General features: G+C 31.3%; 1 long non-coding RNA gene across 2 annotated transcripts in view; it reads right to left on the bottom strand.

The window, feature by feature from the left end:
• LOC117286542 overlaps positions 1-19326 on the bottom strand; it is a 273040-nt gene that overhangs the window by 81632 nt on the left and 172082 nt on the right. Inside the window, exon 1 of one of the 2 annotated variants that reach the window (XR_004517722.1) lies at positions 3480-3556. The exons of the other annotated variant lie outside the window; for it this stretch is intronic. This is a non-coding gene — a long non-coding RNA (uncharacterized LOC117286542). Of the gene's footprint in view, positions 1-3479; positions 3557-19326 lie in introns of those variants that run through there. 2 annotated transcript variants of the gene reach the window in all.

Genomic DNA, 19326 nt, shown 5'->3' with positions numbered 1-19326 from the left:
TTATGTTATATTTTGAAAGTTTCTGTTGACAAGAACAAATTTCTTTTAATTGTTAGATTATGTTTTTAATTCAAAATATATTCACACCAGTACAGAATAAATGAAAGGCAATGTATTAATAAAAACTTAATCATGTTAATTGAATATCATTGTCTTTCATCTTCCTTTCCAGAGTCACAATGAAAAATATTAATATTTATTGGTAATGTTCAATTAATGAATCTATTTATAACACTGGATAAGATTCATTGTAAGTTTTGAGATTAAGTTAGTCGCAAATTTGCAATACAAATTTGACATAGATGTTGTATTACCATAGTGGAAAAGGCAATAAAATAATATTTTACAATTTTAATTTAATCAGAAATGCACAAGTTTTAACTTAATGACATTAATTTGCTTAATATTAATCATAAAATGATTTTGTATTCCCCTTACATTATACTTTGAAAACTTGCTTAAATGAGAAAAAACTGAAAAGGACTACAAAATGCATTCAAAAAGTGAAAACCAGTAGAAAATAGATCCACATAGGTTCCTGTCATCGTTTTGAATGGCAATTTTATTTCAAGTTGGCCATTCAGTTGTAATATAATTAATAAACAATAATACCCTTATCTCGCTTCTTATAACAGGACATTATTATATTTCACATCTTGAAATCAAAGCCTAGACTTTCCTTAAGAAGAAAAAAATATTTAGGACCGGGAATTTAGCTCAGTGGCACTGCGCCTGCCTCACAAGTGCAAAGTTGTGAGATCGAGATCTATCCCCGAAACAAAACAAAACAAAACAAAACATACAAAAAAAGAAAGAAAAGGAAAAAAATTAGCATAAGGAATTTTGGGCAAATCCAATTTTTTTTCACAACTAATTATTTCGCAGCTTTACTTCTTTACTGCTGTACGTTGGTAATTGAAAGAAAAGCAGAAAATACAAAACATACAGTACCTTCTCATGTCTTCATTATTATGGTCTCATAATTTTCTTAAATGTAATTCAATGTGTAGAAAGCAAAAACAAGTCTAAATGTGGGCAAAGATTTAAGTAAATGTTCTTTTCTGTGTTTGTGCTACCAGCATTAAGGTGGATACAGAGATTTTTCTGTCACATCATTGGTAGGTTGAAGTCTGAAGTGTTGTAATTTGGAGAATCTGTCATTTCTTTTGGTTTACTTAACTGACTACTGTGGAGGAAAATTAAATAGTATGCAGACATTTTGTTCAGGCTGTGAGCTTTTCAGATTGTAAGCACCACTAAAGGCAAATAAAGATTTTTCTGTTTTGCTCTTATATGTAGAAGACTGCTTTTAGTTGGAAAATCAAACTATCTCAGTGGGTAGCTTTTACAAGTTGAAATTCACTTGATTTTATAGAGACCTGTAAAGAAAAAAGTGAATGGAATAATTATTTGCAATTAGTGATATTATGAAATGGTTTGTTAAATGTTATGCTCCTAAAACTTATTTTTAAGTAAATCTATTTGGCAATACCTATAATTTGTGAAAATATTTTCTTTAGTATTTATATTTAATGGATCTATTTTGTGAGAAGCATCACATCAATTAGTAATATTTTATTAAACTGTGTAGTGCAGAGGGAATGGAACACCTAAACACTTTGACTACAAACTTATCTGGGACAATTAAAGTAAATACAAATAAAGATTTATAACACATATAGCTTTTTTAGTATTTATATTAGTAAGTTAAAGTGAAGTGGGTGAAGTTCTTTTAAAAAGGGAATAGAAGCAAGAAAAGGAAACCAATGGTTTTGTAAATGGGAGGGGAAGAAGAGTTGGAGAGGGGAGTGAAATGCAAAAAAAATTAAGATATGTCATGTACAGATACAAATTCCCTATGATGAATGCGATCAACATGTGTGAGAAATATGTACTAAAAACAGTTAAAATATATTGAATTTAACATATCAATAATATTTTAATTTTAGAATTCAGACTAGAGAAAATTTCATGAGATTGTTTATATTCTTGTAAAATGTAAAATTTTGTATTGTATATTTAGAATACTTCAACGTTATGCAATAAAATTCATCACTATGCAAATTAAATTTCAAAAAATTTATTGTTGAAAAAGTATGCTTTCAGCTTAAATGTTTTTTAAGCAACTTAAAAGTTTCTAGCCGAATTATCAGTTGGTTAAAAGTTAATTAAACGGAATTAAGTTTATCAAAAACAGAATTCAGCGTTATCACATTTCAAACGCTTAACTTTAATGTCACTAGCAACTATGGCTTAGAACAGCATAGGTCGCTAATTTGAAATCTATGACTGAAAATAATTTTAAAAGCTGTTATTTTCCAACGTATTAAATGTAGTTCCTTTTTCTCCTCACTTCCGTCCCTCTCCGTTTTCCCTCTCCTTTCCTCTCCTCTTTTTCCTCCTCCCCCTTTTGTGTTCAGGGCCAGGGATCAAACCTGGGGTCTTGAGTCAGCTCTTTGCCACTGATCTCTGCATGCATCTCATATATTAGTGTTTGATTCCAATTAAAGATTCCATTATCACTACAAATCTCATAATATTAGGCCATAACTTACATATTATAAATTAGAAACAATGCAGTAGTTGTATAATAGGAGATACATAACCCAAGTTTTATTATTCTACATCTTTTTGAGAGAGTTTTTGTAATTCCCATGTTTCCTTATTTTTTTCTATAGATTTAATCTTGATGATTTTAAAAATTCATTTAACAAAACTTCAGTAGACCTACAAAGACTTCTGTGTGAGTTGGCTCATTAGTAAATCAAGCATATAATTATTACCTTATATATTGCCACAATATTTTAATCATTGTAATAATATCTGGTATCAGTTGAAATTTCATAGTAACTAAACTTGTGGAGTAGATAATTTTGACAGAAAAGTATAAAACATATAAGTATATAAAATAACACATTGGATAAACAAAAAAATCAATGATAGTATATAAATTGACATACAGCATCACATTAAAAGCTTAAGATGGTGATTTTTAATTTCTTGTTCTTGAAAATGATAAAACCTCAAACTAATAAAAATTTTGATATTAATATTATGGTTTCTCTTAACTTTTGGATACATTAAAATGAGAAGAAATGATCAAATTAATAATTTAATAATAAAACTTAATAAATAACAATAAAACCAAGATATCAATCCATCATATATCTATTACTATTTATATACAGTAACATCACAACTTGAAGTAAATCTATTTTAATCCTGTTTAAATATAGAAAGTGGGCTGAGTCTAGAATCTATGTTCATATTTGTGTGTGAATTTGGAGCAGGATACTTTTTACAGCAAATTAACAACATCGAAACTGAATTCGCACAATGAAATAGGTATTCTTTAGCTTTTACAAATAGAGAAATATATAAAAATTTGCAATTCAATTGTTATTTTAATTTTCAATTTTAATTTAACATAAATAAGTAAAACAAAAGTCACTTTCTTTTACATACGCATAAAGTGTTACCTGAAAACGGCCATTTTGGGCTGAGCATTTAGCTCAGTGGTGCCACCACCAAGTTCAAGGACCCAAGTTCGATCCCCGATACTAAAAATAAATAAATAAATAAATAAATAAATAAATAAAATGGAAAGGCCACTTTAACTAAAACATAGGGATATGGAGATGGGGATCCTCTGGTGGAGAGAAAAAATCTTTCTGGTATAAGATCATTGCAAAAGAAGTTCTAGTTATACAAATATTACCTAAGTATAGTACACTTAGGGGATTTATTCGTGTTTGAACAACACTTTAATATTTCAATACACTTATTTTTCTTCTGGGTAGACATATTCAAGGATGGGCTATAATGGCATCTGAGATTGTACTGCAAATAACAAGGAATATCAAGGCCATGGGGAATGCAGGACATAGCTTTGCAAAAAGTTTTCATGCTATGCTATATTTTTCCAGGCTTACATTTTGAAATTTTAATGTACATGATATTTTATATTCACAACTTTTTTTTACAATACATTTTATAATAAAGATATCTTGTTTTTTACTGTTATGTTCTTGGCATGCTCAATGATATTTTGGTATTTATGTACACATAGACACTAGAGTAATCCTAATATTGTTCCAGTCAAGTTGATAAATACAAGAATGTACCACAGAAAAAGAGTTAAGAAGTTTCACAGAGATAGGCTTTTTCTGAAATGAACATTAATGGAGAAAACTATAGATCTTAACTTTAATTTATATTATTTATACGCGGTAACATTTCCTCAAAATCCAGCTAAAGGTTATTCTAATCTAAATCATGTTAAACATGACAGGTGTCCAGATGTTTTCTCATATGAACATACTCATATACACATATCTAAACCTTTCCACAAATAATTTAGTTTTACTTTCAATAAAGACATATTAGGGCCGGGGATTTAGCTCAGCGGTTCGGTGGCCTGCCTTGCAAGCGCAAGGATCGGAGTTCGATCCCCGGTGCCAAAACAAAGACGTATTATACTTTAGTTTTGAGCTTTTATTAGGTACAATGTTCATCCTTAATACAATAGAATGATTTTTTATATTTAAGTAAGGTTGACAAAATTTAATGTGACTAAAATGGCCCTTCAGGAAGAGAGATAAAAAAGTCACTTGATATAAGATTGGTTATAAATATTGATTATATTCTAAATATTTAATATGTTTCAACATTTGTATTCATAATTTCTGGGCCGGGGATTTAGCTCAGCGGTTCGGAGGCCTGCAAGGACCCGAGTTGGATCCCCGGTACCAAAAAAAATAAAAAAGAAATATAATTTCAACAATTTTATATTTGCTAAGTTAGAAAATGCAAATATAGAAATGGATTCTCTACAAATACATATGTAAAGTAAATAAATTGGAAGAAAAAGACTAAAGGTGTAGGGGAAGTGGGAAAGGTAGGGGAAAGGAAATAAGGGAAAAGAAAAACTATGAGAAAATGAAAAAATGGAAACAAAGTCTTTGTAAATAGGGAAGGGAGGAGGGGGTGAAGAGAGGGCAGGGACAAGGGGAAAAAATGAGAACCAAGACCTGTCATGTAGAGGTACAAGATCCCAATGATGAATGTAACTGTACTGTGTACCTAAAATGGACCAATAAACTCAATGAGAAAATAAATAAATAAAACAAAATCAATCCAGTAATGACAATTAGAAGTTGTGCTTGAAATAATCTTTAACCATACTTTGAAATTCCTAGTATATCCAAAATCTGTTGGAGAAACAAAGTGATAATAACATGATATAATGAACATATATATGCATAGTATTCTTAAATCATCCTTTCAAATGTCAAAATTATTTTATTATAATATTAATTTATTCTATGAATATACAATATAATTCAATATAAAGATAACTTTGGAGTATAAATGATATTGATATAAACACCATAAATAAGACTGATGCAAACATTCATAATTTAATACTAATACATCAATATGAGATTAGTCTCACAAAGTTTTATAATAAAAATTACTTTAATGAATTAGTGATTTGGAGGAAGCACTGGAAGTAGAAACAAGGGGCTAGAAATAATGCACATTGCCCACCATTTTCATTTTTTTTACTTTTTGTTTGCAGGAGCAGCACCACTGAGCTAGCCACTGAGCAAAATCCCCAGCCCTGTACTTTTTTACTTTTCAGAAAGGATTTCACTTAGCTGTCAGTGCTGGCCTGGAAATTGCAATCTTCCTGATCAGCTTTCTGAGTAGCTGGGATTTACAGAGGTGTGCCACCCTGCCAGGCAAGACTTTCTGACATTTTAAAAAGAAGAAAAAACATGTAATTATGCTTAGAGAATAAGGGTCTAATCCCAGAAACAATTTGAAATAATTGATGTTAAAAGTCATGGGAAAATTTCAATCCTAAAAAAAGTGACAATAAAGCTGAAAGTGTTAGGAATTTTAAAATTCTTTTATTCATAGGATAAAATTGTAAATGTAAACTATTTGATAGCTGTCATTAAATAGTTATTTCATGAATCCAAAAACATGATAGTAACTTAAAGAAAAATATTCAAATTGCCACAGTAAGTAAAGCAGCTAAGGATTCCGATCTTTTAGGATCCTCAGGGTAGAAAATAATGAAAGGAAAATAGAAATTGCAATGTCAACAAGATATAATATAGTCCACAGGGAATCTGAGACAACTGAGGGGGTAAAATGAATTGAGTAGACTACAGCAGATGTTTTCCCATAGGGACAATTATAAAGCAATAATTAAAGATCAAGACGATATTTTGAAAAAGCACAATAATGCTAACAGGAGTAGGAAGTTAAGAGAAGGATGGAACCTTTAAAGACCAAGACTTCACAATGTGATCCAAGTTTACATTTGTAGTCAGAAGCAGACACAAACGCAAAGCCACAAAACTAAACTACACCGATTTAAAAAAATGCTTCAACAGAACAGCAGAGTTGCTGGGATAGGACATACACATTATTTAGTTCAAAAATTAATTTAACTTCTGGGAGGTACATTTACACCAAATAACAGCTGATAACCAAATAATAGCTCATAGTCTTTTCGTATTTCTCTACCCAATTAGTATTGCACCAAACACTCCTGGACCAAAAGAACATAGTTTCGCTTCCTTTTCTCCTTATCGTGCTGGCCTGAATGTCACTTGAAAGTAGTCTCTGAGAGTGCTTGAATTCACTTTCACTATTATTTTGAAATAAAATTCATACTGCGTGATTTACAATGTTTTTTTTTTCTAATCTAACATTCCAAATTTAGTGGCAAATCATGTTTTTCCCCCATTTGGAAAATATTATCACACAGAGATTTGTATGTGTATAGACTATTCTTAGAAAATAAAATTCATATGAATACTTATCTAATTTTATTATTTAAACATTATTATTTAAATATTTTATTATCACAGATATCTTCACAATTGTAACTTAGGGAAATATTTTTAATACAGACACTTAGTTACATTACTCAGACTATGTTAGGTAAGAAATGTTTATGTTCTACTTCTAGTAGTAAGTTACTTATTTGCCATGAGAAATTTCTAAAACTTAATATTATTATTTTAATATACATGAAATAAATTGGAAAACTGTTTTCATCCTATTGTCACTTTAGTTATAAACCCCTCCCTCTGTGCTGATAATGTCTTTTTTTTCATACACCACTAGTACTTAGCAAAAGGTGGAAATCTGACAAACATTTGATGAAGAAAGAAGGGAGGAAAGGAGCAAAAGGAGGGAAAGAACCCAGGAGGGAATACAGAATCGTTACTTTCCAGTGTCTCTTGTTAACTCCGAAGTGCAGTGGATGCTCATATTCACCCTTCCAAAGAAACTAAATGGAGAGTATGAAACTGGTGCATACTCTGAAATTAACATTAATTAACATTAATTGATGTAGTCTGAGTGTTCTGTTAAATCCCTTCTGGAGAACACACAAACACAGTATCAATTAAATTATCTACTTGATAAGTGAATCAAACTGTTTTCAAAAACAAGCTCTTAGCTCTGACTCACAGACTGAACATTGATTTTTGTTTTATGAGACATAATTAATGGCCTGACATACCTATGAATTTTCTTAAATTAATGTAGATCTGACAAGCATATCCGAATGCACAATTCCAACGTTTGGAAAAAATGTATTTATTAAATATATAAAACTATATATTTGCCTACAGTATAGATTCTTTGTTTTTAAGGAGATTTTGAAATGAGTTTGGAAATTAAAATCTTATTCAAATTTTCTTCAACAAACACTGGATTTGGTTGTGACATAAACCAAATAATCAAACTTGGGTCTATGGCCTCTGACCCAGTTGTAGAAAGAGATGTACAATACCCTACTCTGAAGAAGTTGGTTCAGATGGAAAAATAAATTCTTATTCTAAATTATTTTCATATTATAAAGGAAAGATAAAATTTATGCAATTAAGTGGATAAGACCTCTGGATAACTGCAGAAATTGGGGCAATTAAATCCAAAGGAAACATTCAAAAGGGAATAAACTTTAAGCCAAATTGTGAACAAAAGATATAAATCATCAATGAAAGAAAAGGCAGAATTTGAACGGAACTACAAAACACCTGCAAGGTCCCTGAACAATATTTGAAGCATAGTAGGCAATGTAATTTCTTAAATAAGTAGATGAGATTTCCTGCTCAAAACTGCAGTCGAGGGCCGGGGATTTAGCTCAGTGGTTCAGTGGCCTGCCTTGCAAGCCCAAGGAATGGAGTTCAATCCACGATACCAAAAAACAAAAACAAAAACCAAACTAAACAAAACAAAACCAAAACAAACAAACAAAAAACTGCAGTCTAGAAAGACAAGCCATTTTTAGAACTGAAATTTGTTTTAGAATACAATATGGAATTAATAGCAAATATGATACATGAGTTTTATAATAAGTCATAATTTGGAGTAAAAGTGTACTTGTATTAGACTAATAGAGAATAACAGGTATTCTGATATTCTCTATGATATTAAAGCCTCACTACTAATATTCCCATTCTTGTTTCGGGTTTTTATTTTACCTATCTTCATGAAAAATATTGATTTTTGTTTTCTTCATAGTACTAATTTTTTCTTACTGATTTTGTTGCAAAAGTAACATAAGTCTTACCAAACGAAGTTAGAGATTGTCATTTCACTTAGTAAATTTTTTGAAGAAAAGTAATAGAATTAATGCAATTTTTATCCTTAAAGATCTGGTAGAATTTACCAGATAAACCTAGAGTTTCTTTTCTGAATCCAGACTTTCTTTCCTGGAAGTTTTAAATCTGAAAGTTCAGTTTGTGACATCAGCATTCAGCAAACCTTTTGAATAAGTAAGGGCCACATAAAAATACTTTAGAATTACTGGTCAGATGAAATGTCAACAACATCATTTAGGTAGACATGCAATATTAGGCAAATATCTATGACTTGTAGTGACAAAACTTTAAAAGTAATAAAAATAGGTCATTTTAATAATGTACTTGTACTGATCATAAGTATTGGGTTTGAACTTTTTCGGAGGGTATAACACTATTCAATGAGGTTCAAAATGACAATTTTCTTCTTTAAGCACTATAATGGTGATCAAAAATATATTTTAAATTTAAACAATTTTTATTCTACAACTTGACCCTTCATAACCATAAATAGCTTTCTGTAATATCTTACTTTTTATTTCTAAAATTGTGGTTATTGCTGTTATCTTATTTGCGATGTTTTAAAATGCCTTTGTGCTCAGTCTTAGTAAATGATATCTGTTACTGTTGTTATTGTCACTGTTATCTTAAAATTTTAAAAAAGGTGTTTTAAATAATCAAAAATCAATTGCAAATTTTCTCATGTTAATATTGATCTGTAATTAGATTTTGTGCAGTTCAATTTAAACTGTTTTTTCTCACGGATAGGAACTATAAATTCTGGTATCAACTGTGCTGATTTTCTCTTTGATATTTGCCTCATTCCAACTCACAGTAGTTCCTAGATTGACAGATAATTGGATTTTAAAATATAAAAATATCATATTGTTTGCCTCATTCAGGTAAACACTGACAAAAATGAAGTCTGAGTTTGGAATATATAATTACTGCAAATTTGCCTGGAAATTGGAGTTTTATTTCTGTTTTTAACATTTGACCTCATAGGACTGTATAAAGCAGCTGATTATATTTGTGATTAAAATGCTGTACTTTTTATCAAAAACTGTTTACATTTAATCAGTACCTTATATCTTTAATTCAGGTTGTAATTTTAGGTTGAAATAATTTAAAATATTATCAAGTTTTCTACAAAATATAGTTTTCAGGGAAACTAGTGTTAGAATAATAATGGCTGATGATGGTTCTTCTAATTCAAGAAAATTTATATAGGGAACTTGTGCTAAAGAGTAGCAATAAAACTTTCTGTCTGCTTAGTCAATTAACTGCTATGTGGTTGGAAGCGAAGGTCAAGATATTCAGCTCCTGCCTACCACAGGAAATATAAAATTGGTTATGGTTAACGAGAGGAAATTTCATTTGCTAATGAATACTTGATTACTACTGAATATTTGAGTATTTTGTTGTCAGTAGTGAAAACAGTAACAAAATACACAAGAGAATATTATGAATATCAGAGAACAACAGGATATTATAAAGCATTCATATTTTTCACCTATTACTGGCTGATAAATAATATAATTAAAAAAGTCAGCTTTAAAATGCTTCATTTCCCCCCAACTTTATGAAATTATCTAAGGAAGTACATCTTTTTCTCTCTCTCTCTACACATATCAGCTCTAATAATTCTTAGCCAGTTCTATTTCAGGTTGTAACTAAGTAGTATTTTCTCATTTGAGTTGTGCTCTAGATATAACAGTCCTTCGATCACTTCAAATTTGATGGTCTCTTCAAATATCTAAAGTAAGTGGAATCTAGGACCTCTATTACATGGAAAACCCCTTCAGTCATTTTATATATCTTGATTTTCCTTTACCTTGCATTTCCTTATTGTTTATGCTGTTCTGGATTTCCTTTTCAAACAACTGTTCTAATTAAAAACCTAAGAGTTACATTTTCTCAATTGTATTTTCTGGAAAAATTTATTTGCTTCAAGCCCATGATATAATGAACCATTAATAAATGGTGTTCTTTACTAATAAATGTGCCACTGAGAAAATGATTTTTGTTATGCTGCATTTACTTTGTTTTTAAAAGTATAAAGAGATTTTTTCTACGTTTAAATGTTTCATTTTAATTTAAAAATATTAACAGCAAGAGAGTGAGCTTTAAGTGAATACAGTGAAAGTAAGGCCCAGTTCCTGCCTCTGGAGGATGCCATCTGCAGAGGTTTCTTCTGGAACACCATCAAAGTCACTACACTTAGAGAACTACTCCAACTGGTTGTATATTTTAAAGGTAACCTCCCCTAACAAAAAGTGCTATGTCCGGGTTGAAATTCAACTGCCTCGCCACCATATTTTAAATATCAACCATGTGAACTGTGAAAATGAGATATAACCACCTGAATGAGATCAAGACTATAAAACCCCATAAAAAAAGTTATAGCCCAGTACTGGATCCATCCGGTTACTAGGTGGGATCGATCTTTGTTGACACATAAACCCTTTTTTATTTTACTTTATTCTGCCGCCTCTGTGAGTCTCACTTACCCATTTCTTCCATAAGGCGATCATTTCCTCCTTCCTACTACCCTCTCTAACCATGCCTCCGCCTTGCCCTGTCCCCTTAGTCATTCATCATTGTCCCCCTTCTACTTTGTATCACCCCCCGCAGAGTTTATATAGGAGAGAAAACATGTGATACTTGTGCTTTTGAAATTATATTTCACTTACGGTGACGTTCTGCAGTTCCATCTATTTTCCTACAAACGTCACTTTTTAAAAAATCCTCAGTGTTTTCTTTTGATAATGTTAGTCCATTTTTTCGAGGATTTTTCTATTTATTTTCTTTATACAGTTTTTACATCTTTGTTGATAGTATCAATTTGCATATATATGTATACATATATCCATTCCTGTTGTATCACATTGAAACTCTTTAAGACTTTGAATTATTTCGCTCATCTCCATCTCTTCAAATTAGGTTTCTGGAAAATATTCTGTTCCCTAGATTGGGTCATTTTTTTTTTCTTTTGGTGGCTTTTTATATTTCTGTATTATGCATTTGAAGAAAGAACAGCCTAGCCAGGTCTTAAGAAATTATTCCATAACAGAGAAAACCCTCAGCGAACCAGGCCAGCTACGAATTAATGAGGTCTCCCTATCCTTTGTGGAGATTCTCTCTCCCCCTCCCTTCTTCCTTCCCTCCCCCGCTCGAGGTTCCGCACACAACAGTCAGAAGAGAGGGTCCCAGTTCATTCTTCAAGGTCCTTCAATACTTTCCGCCCTTTCATTCTTTTCCGTCGTACTGCAAGGTCTTTAGTACTTGGGCAGGTTCTCAGCTCTTGGTACAGCAGGGCACCTGGGCTTCCCAAGTATGTTAGTCAGGTCAGCAGTGTACTCGGCACAGCATCTGTTCCTTACGCAGCCTTCCAAATGCGCGGCACACTGGATACACTTTCCATGCTGCATGCAGGAGACGGGACCTCCCTCCTGAGAGAGCCCAGCCAGACTCCGAGTTGCCATACCCAGTTTTCATTACGGGAATAAGCTGCTTAACTCTCTTTTGTACACACCATCCACCCCGCATCGCAAATGTGCCAATTCCTCACCAGTTCTTTGAGTCAGCCAAGAAAGAAATTAATTCCTCCGCCAACACTTTGAGATCCTGGAAAGCTAAAGAAACATTCCACTCTTCATCCAATGCAGAAGCCAGCAATGGAACGTTTCTCCTGATTGCTGCACCAAAGTGGGTCCGCTTGTTAGAGTCAGTTGTTAAGAAACAGCTTCTCTCTCTGGGGATGTAGCTCCGTGGCACCACGCCTCTCTGCCAAGCACAAGGTCCTGGGTTCAATCCCCAGATACGGCTTTTCTCACCTGTCTCAGTTAAGCAGTTTAGTCAGTGTATTGTAGTTAAATTTGTGCTTCTGTGTGCCAATAGCCTCTGGAACATTTTGTGTTAACAATTTGTTGATGTTGCTGACTTTGAGTAACATTACTTGTATTTTCTCTCCACAATGGATATTAAACAAATGTCACTTATTGAATGTTTATGAAGGACAATGCCATTTATCGGTAAAATAAATTCTTAAAAATTATAATTGAAGAAATGTCAGTAATACAATGTGTAGAGTTTTATTGTTATAATGATAGGGTTCAAAAATAGGGTGATACAGGATTTTAAATAGTTCCTGAAATATTGTTTTTCACCCCTATAAGTAACTTTATATTTCGGACAGCTAATTCTGCAGTGATGACAATTTGAGAAAATAGTTACTAAATCATATGCATTTGCTTTTACATTTTGAAAAGCATATTTCTAGAGAATTTTAGCTAAATTTACAGTGAGCTTTAGTTCTCAAACTTATAAAACTAAAACATGTACAAATTAGGCTCATCTGTTTTTGTTTTGTTTTGATTTTCTTTGTTTTGTTTTGTCTTGAGATAGACTATGTAGTTCCGGCCTGGTCTTGAACTCACTATGTAACCCAGGCTGTCCTCAAATTTGCAGTGGTCCTCCTGCCTTAGCCTCACAAGCGCTGGGATCACAGGAGTGTGCCACAAGGCCTGGCTAGGTTCATCTTTAAAACAGGTTTAAGAGACTAATTCTGAGATAATTTCATTGTATTCAGCTGGATAAGGATGTAAATAGGATCTTATTTAAAAGTATTTGCAGTGCAAAGTTCTATTTTTTATATAAACTCAAAAATCCAAAAGCTTGATTATCTCTGCATATCTATTTTAAGGAATTAAATAGTTTTGTATTCCTTGGAAAATGCTTAAAAACATTAGCATTTTTTAAGTCAACTTCTTTTTTTTCCTTGGTACTGGGGATTGAACTCCAGACCTTTACACTTGCCAGGCAGGTGGCAACACTACTGAGCCACATCCCAGGCCCAAGTCAACTATTCTTGATATGAACTTTAATTTAATAAATTCTTCAGTGATGATAGAGAAATTAGAAGAATTAGGAGAAATTCAGTGCTTCTGCCAGTATTTCATTCTAGATACTTGGGAAGATGTTGGTGGATAACAATGTCAAAAAACTAATATTTCAAATCTATGTCTTTTCTCAAAATATGTTAGACAACAAAATTAAAAAGATAATAAGTAATTTCTACAGAAAATGACTTGGTTTATCTATTACACAATATTTTAAAAATGTATCTCAACAAAATTATTGATAAAAGCAATTTTATTACTATCAGTTATATTAAAAATCACTGAGTATGACAATAATTACTTAACTGGTGAGATTACTATAGTATTTATATTAACATTAGATAAATAATGAAATAATATATGGATTACTTGGGGCAAAAAGGAATGAAGGATAATTTCTTTCATTTCTCTTAAATGTTTTGTTACATTGAAATAAACATTTATTTTTAAACCCAAGTGCAATATAGAATTGATGCTATTTTAGCAAATATTTCTTGCTTCAAATCAAGATTGAAAATTTAAGATATTTGGAAATGTATTGCTATAGAAATTGATTTTGTTTTCATATCAAATAAGGTCTAGTAAAATGATGGTAAACTGAATTTTTATATTAGTATTTGACAAAATTTTCTGATTATTTTCCTTGGAAAGCAATTGTTTACCGTTGGTTCAATTTTCACAATTTATTTTTCATACTAATATAGATAGGCCAAGTACATGGTGTTAAATATTAGGATACCCAATTATTTTATATAATTGTCACATAGTTAAGATACTGGCATTCCAGAGGATTTTCTTAAAATATAAATTACAGTGTAGGTTCAAGTACTATATTTTCTGTAGCTTTCAAATGCATTATCCCTTCATTTAATGCCTTAAGTTATGTAATTTGTTGTGAAACATTTACGTTCACATTAGGATAATCAATTTCTATATATATGAATTTTCAAGGTTATTTTTTAGTCAATTTATTTTGATATTTATGGCAAGTGTTGACAATTTTATCAATGCCAAATAACTATTCTGAAAACCTAGTTTTTGAATGATTGTCAAAAATACTCTTTCATGGAAGTACTTGTTGTAGCATCCTTTTTATTTAAAGTATAACAGAAAATTTTTTATTTAATTGAAAGATTTAGGGCTTCAAACTACAGCAACATGTAAACACAAAAATAATTTAAAATGTGACTTTTAAATCATGATCCTCAAAATAATGAATTCTGCAGGCAAAAGATAACTATATAAGTTAATTTTAGATAGTAATTATTTCTGATGTAAAAATAGTAATTTTATCATGTATTATAACTTTACTGCATTGTATGATAATCTATAATAACACAGTTTTGCAAAAATTATGCTATTTTTGTTAAATTTTTTTTTTACTATTACTGTAATTTGTCACTGAACTCATCAACCTGATACAAAAATAAATGCAAGATTTGTCTTTCTTTCCTTAGATTTTTATGCATATTTTGTCAAGACAAAGTCAATTATAAAGATCACACACAGACATAAAGCAAAATTGTATTCTATGGCTTTATTTTTTCACTGAATCATGAAGGTAAATTTTATTTGCATTGTTTGCATATGAAACTGCCTACTAAGAATGATTATATGTAGTGAAAAGTAAACTAAAGAAAATCTGTATTATTAATCTTGTGATTGACCACTTGCCTTTAAAGGAATTTATTTAATCTGACAACTTACTTTGCCTCTGTAAAAATATCAAATATCTTTATATTTGATCCTAATGATTAATTGTAATAATGATTAAATATATATAAAAATTTGTGAGTTTTCCTGATCAGATTTAGAGGCACCTAGTGTTCTGGAAAAGGGGAGAAGTGGGAAATTTGCCTACAACTAGAAATATTGATTGAAAAGCTTTGTAGGGGCTGGGGATTTAGCTCAGTGGTTCCACTACCTGCTTCACAAGCACAAGGACCTGAGTTCGATCCCTGGTTAAAAAAAAAAAGAAGCTTTGTAAAGAAGATTCTGTTGCAAAGTATATTTGAGAAAGACTTTTAGAATGTATAATAAATAACAAAAAGAAAAAAGTAAAATTAACACTGATGCCAAGTGCCATGCCAGTGAAAAACAGGCCCTTAAAAAATTATGATGTGTCCTCATCCACCTTATTCTCTAAGTGTGACACTGCAACTTCTGGCTCTTCCTCAGCCTCAAAATGCCCATGAAAGGCAGATGTTTTGAATAGATTGAAAAGCCAAGACAGTGCCACTAAAGGCATTCGCAAAGGAGACTTCTAGAACTTTTTAGAAAGTGGCAAGAATGAAGGTGTGAGGGTGTTACAAGTGAGGAAGAATAATTTGAGAGGGGTTCATAGCAATATGTATTTTACTATAATGATTTATTTAATTGAAATATGCATCATGTTTTCTAATCTTACATCATAGAAACTGCAAATAATATGGTTTCAGCAACTGGAGATAAATAGCTTTTCGCATATAAAATTCTGGATAAGTGTTCACATCAGAACAGTGTATCACAATGGTGGAGTTACTCAGCAGTGCATAATTCGTACCCTGAGCTCTCCAGACCAAGCACATTGGAAAATTATTTGACCTCCCCACCTAAAGTTAAAAATTAATATAGTCTGTGACCCATCACTTCTACAGGGACATTTACATCTGAAAGAATCTTCTGGATTCATGCATCAAGAAGCATGTACAAGATTATTTATAACCATACTTAACAATAAAGTAAAAAATTAACAACAGAAGTAGATAAACACTTTGGGATTTGTGTTAGAATTCACCTTGTTCATGTAATAAAACCCTCAAATTAATAGCTGTTAAAAGCAGATGAATAAATTTTAACCTAGTAATAAGTGAAACAGAAAAATAATCACATGTCATTACATAAGACACACTTTTACATACATTTGTACAATATAAAAATAATTAAAATAAACTATTAAAGCTTCTGTAAGTTACACAAATATTTACACAAACTGCAATAATTATAATGGAGTTAAGTATACTGTTTTTTTCAGGGAAGTCGAAGCAATGAATTCTGTGGCTTAATTAACTTACTTTATTATTGGGTTATGTGATATATACTATATATAATACAAATATCTATAGTATTATAAATTAATAAAGAATATATAGCATTTATATATATATATAGTGTTTATTGTAGTATTTAATTAATAAATTAAATGCCTGATTTGGTAACAAAATTATGCTGTGATAAGAATAAAGACTGAGGGCTGAGGATTTAGCCCAGTGGTACCAGCACCTGCCTTGCAAGTGTAAGGTCCTGAGTTTGATCCCCGGTACCAAAAATAATAATAATAATAATAATGACTGAAATAATAATAAGTAAAGACTGAATTTAGCCTATTTCTGGTAATTTCGTTTCAAAAATCTTATTTAACAATACTTCCATGAAGAAATGACAACAAATGATCAGAATATAATATGTAGCAAACCAGTAATAATATATAGAAAATAATGTACAATCGTAATTATGTAGACTATTTAAATGCATAATTGTTTCATGGTTTCATAATGGTTACATATATGATGATAAATGCTATATATTCTTTATTCATATATAATAGTATAGATATTTGTATTATATATAGTATATATCATATACACTATATATATCTTTTTTATACATATTCATTCAAACTATAGAAACAAGTACTCATTATTCAAACAGGTCCTATTTTCTTTCTCATAAGAACTGACCTGTTCATTCATGGACTGCCTGTGTAAGTCACATATTTCTTGCGACCCACACACCTGCCCATCATGCACAGGGCTAATCTCCTAGGAGCGCTGTATCTAGTAGTAGGCAGCAATGTGCCTTGCTTGACCAAGAGAGCATATGTATTTCAGAAGCATAAGGTGAAATAGATAAACTTCAACTTTGACTAGAAATAAAACCATCTATTTTGTCAAAAACATAAAAAACGACACTGAAAGTCCTAATAATTAGAAACCTAAAATTAAAAATTAAAATATTAAACAAAAATAAGGTAAGGTTTAAGAAGAGTCACTTTGAAGGTGCAGGGATTACACTGTGGCAAGGTGTGGCAAAGGCTGATTTTTATATTTTTTAAACATACAAACATCATTTACTTGAAATAGTGAAAATTAAACAAGTTTCATAGTAACTCACTAGAAGATTTTATTTTCTAAGACATTCCCAAGAAGAACTTGGTTTTTACCTTGGTACTATTTTATTCTTATTTCCCTAGTCGTCTTTTGAAGAGTAATGGATGGGATTGTGAGGAACGAGGGCATGGAAAAATGAATTGTTAAATCTCAAACAAAATTCTTTTGGAGTTTTATTTTTCATGGAGACATTCCTTGCTTTATAGTCTTAAAAATTCAATAGGTTTATGGATTTTTTTAACCTTCAAAATGGAAATAACACTGGTAGGGTATCTTGAAAGAGTGTTAAGAGAATAAATAATTTGTGAAACCTGGCACTCAATATTTTTCCACATTTGTACCCTCCCTGACCCTCTCAAGTCTTCAATCCTTGATTTTATGAGCTTCAAAATTCACAGATATTCAAGGGTGTGGCATAAAGTGGACTTGGGATGTGTGTGTCAAAATCAGTGTAACCATAAACGAAGAACAAACTTCAGGTCTTCCCAGTGACCACTTTGTCTGTGAAAGGATCCATTTCTTTTTATGTCAGCTCAATCCCTTTAAGAACACTCTCTCTGCAGTGGCAAATGCTTTCTCCCTTTACCAGCTGTGGCTACCCACTGGCTTCTGCTTCATAAAAGTAGTTTTAAGTCTGAAATAAAACATACAATTAGAAGTTCATATATATAGTATTATTATCTCACTGCATGGACTTTCCACTAAATTGCACACTAAATGGCATTTTTCTTGGTTCAGTAAGTATAAACATATGGGAGTTGGTTAATTGCAAAACAATGGTAATTAATTAGCTGTGTATATGGCTTTCTTTGAAGATTTTCACATAATTCACCAATGAAAATCCAATCCTGTATATTTATTAAACTTAACAGAACCCTAACATTGCTGATTTTCCCCTAACTTGTCTTTCGCAAAGAATAGTCAGTGCACAATGTGAGTATAAATTCAATTTGCTTTTATCAAAATTTTAACTTTCAGAGTTATTTTAGCCAACTTATGGCAGGATTTCCATTACAGAGTCCTTTCTAAGCTGTGCACTCCTTGCTCATGACATTCATTTGGAGAATAAAAGGTTTAAACTGAATGTGCCTCTTCATACAGGTGAGTTTCAGTCATTCTCCTATTACATTGATGATTTCCATGAACGCATGCCAAGGATTTATAGGATACCATTAGGCAGAAGATATTGCATTTAATAACCAGTCATTACTTTACAGACTCTGACTACTGAAAATGAAAATGAAATGGCGTAACTATTCACTAAAATGAAATCACACTATAATAAATATGGTGTCAAGGGTTTTGAACAAATAAAACACAAGAAAATTTTGAATAAAATAAAATTTGAAATATGTTCTGAACTCTAAGGCAAAATCAGAGAACTCAAATGCTTATATATTGGGGGTGCTACTCAAATACATTGCCAATATTACTAAATAAAAAAAAAATGGTACCATATTTAATCCCATTCCCCAACCTCCCTTGGTAGGGAAGATTTTACTGGTTAAGTGCACAAACTAAATATCCCTGCCATAGAAGAATTCATGCCAAGTTTGCTCAGTCATTGCCCAGAACCAAGCCCACATTCACAAAAAGCTTTGCACATCAGGAAGCTTATTCTTTGGTCTGTTCCATGTTAAGATGATCCAAAAAAAAAAAAAAAAAAAA

Source organism: Fukomys damarensis, unplaced genomic scaffold (assembly GCF_012274545.1).
Source record: "Fukomys damarensis isolate Sample0158 unplaced genomic scaffold, DMR_v1.0_HiC HiC_scaffold_17, whole genome shotgun sequence".
Classification (NCBI taxonomy): domain Eukaryota; kingdom Metazoa; phylum Chordata; class Mammalia; order Rodentia; family Bathyergidae; genus Fukomys; species Fukomys damarensis.
Note: the sequence above shows the minus strand (reverse complement) of the source record. Positions and strands in the feature narration are given on the sequence as shown.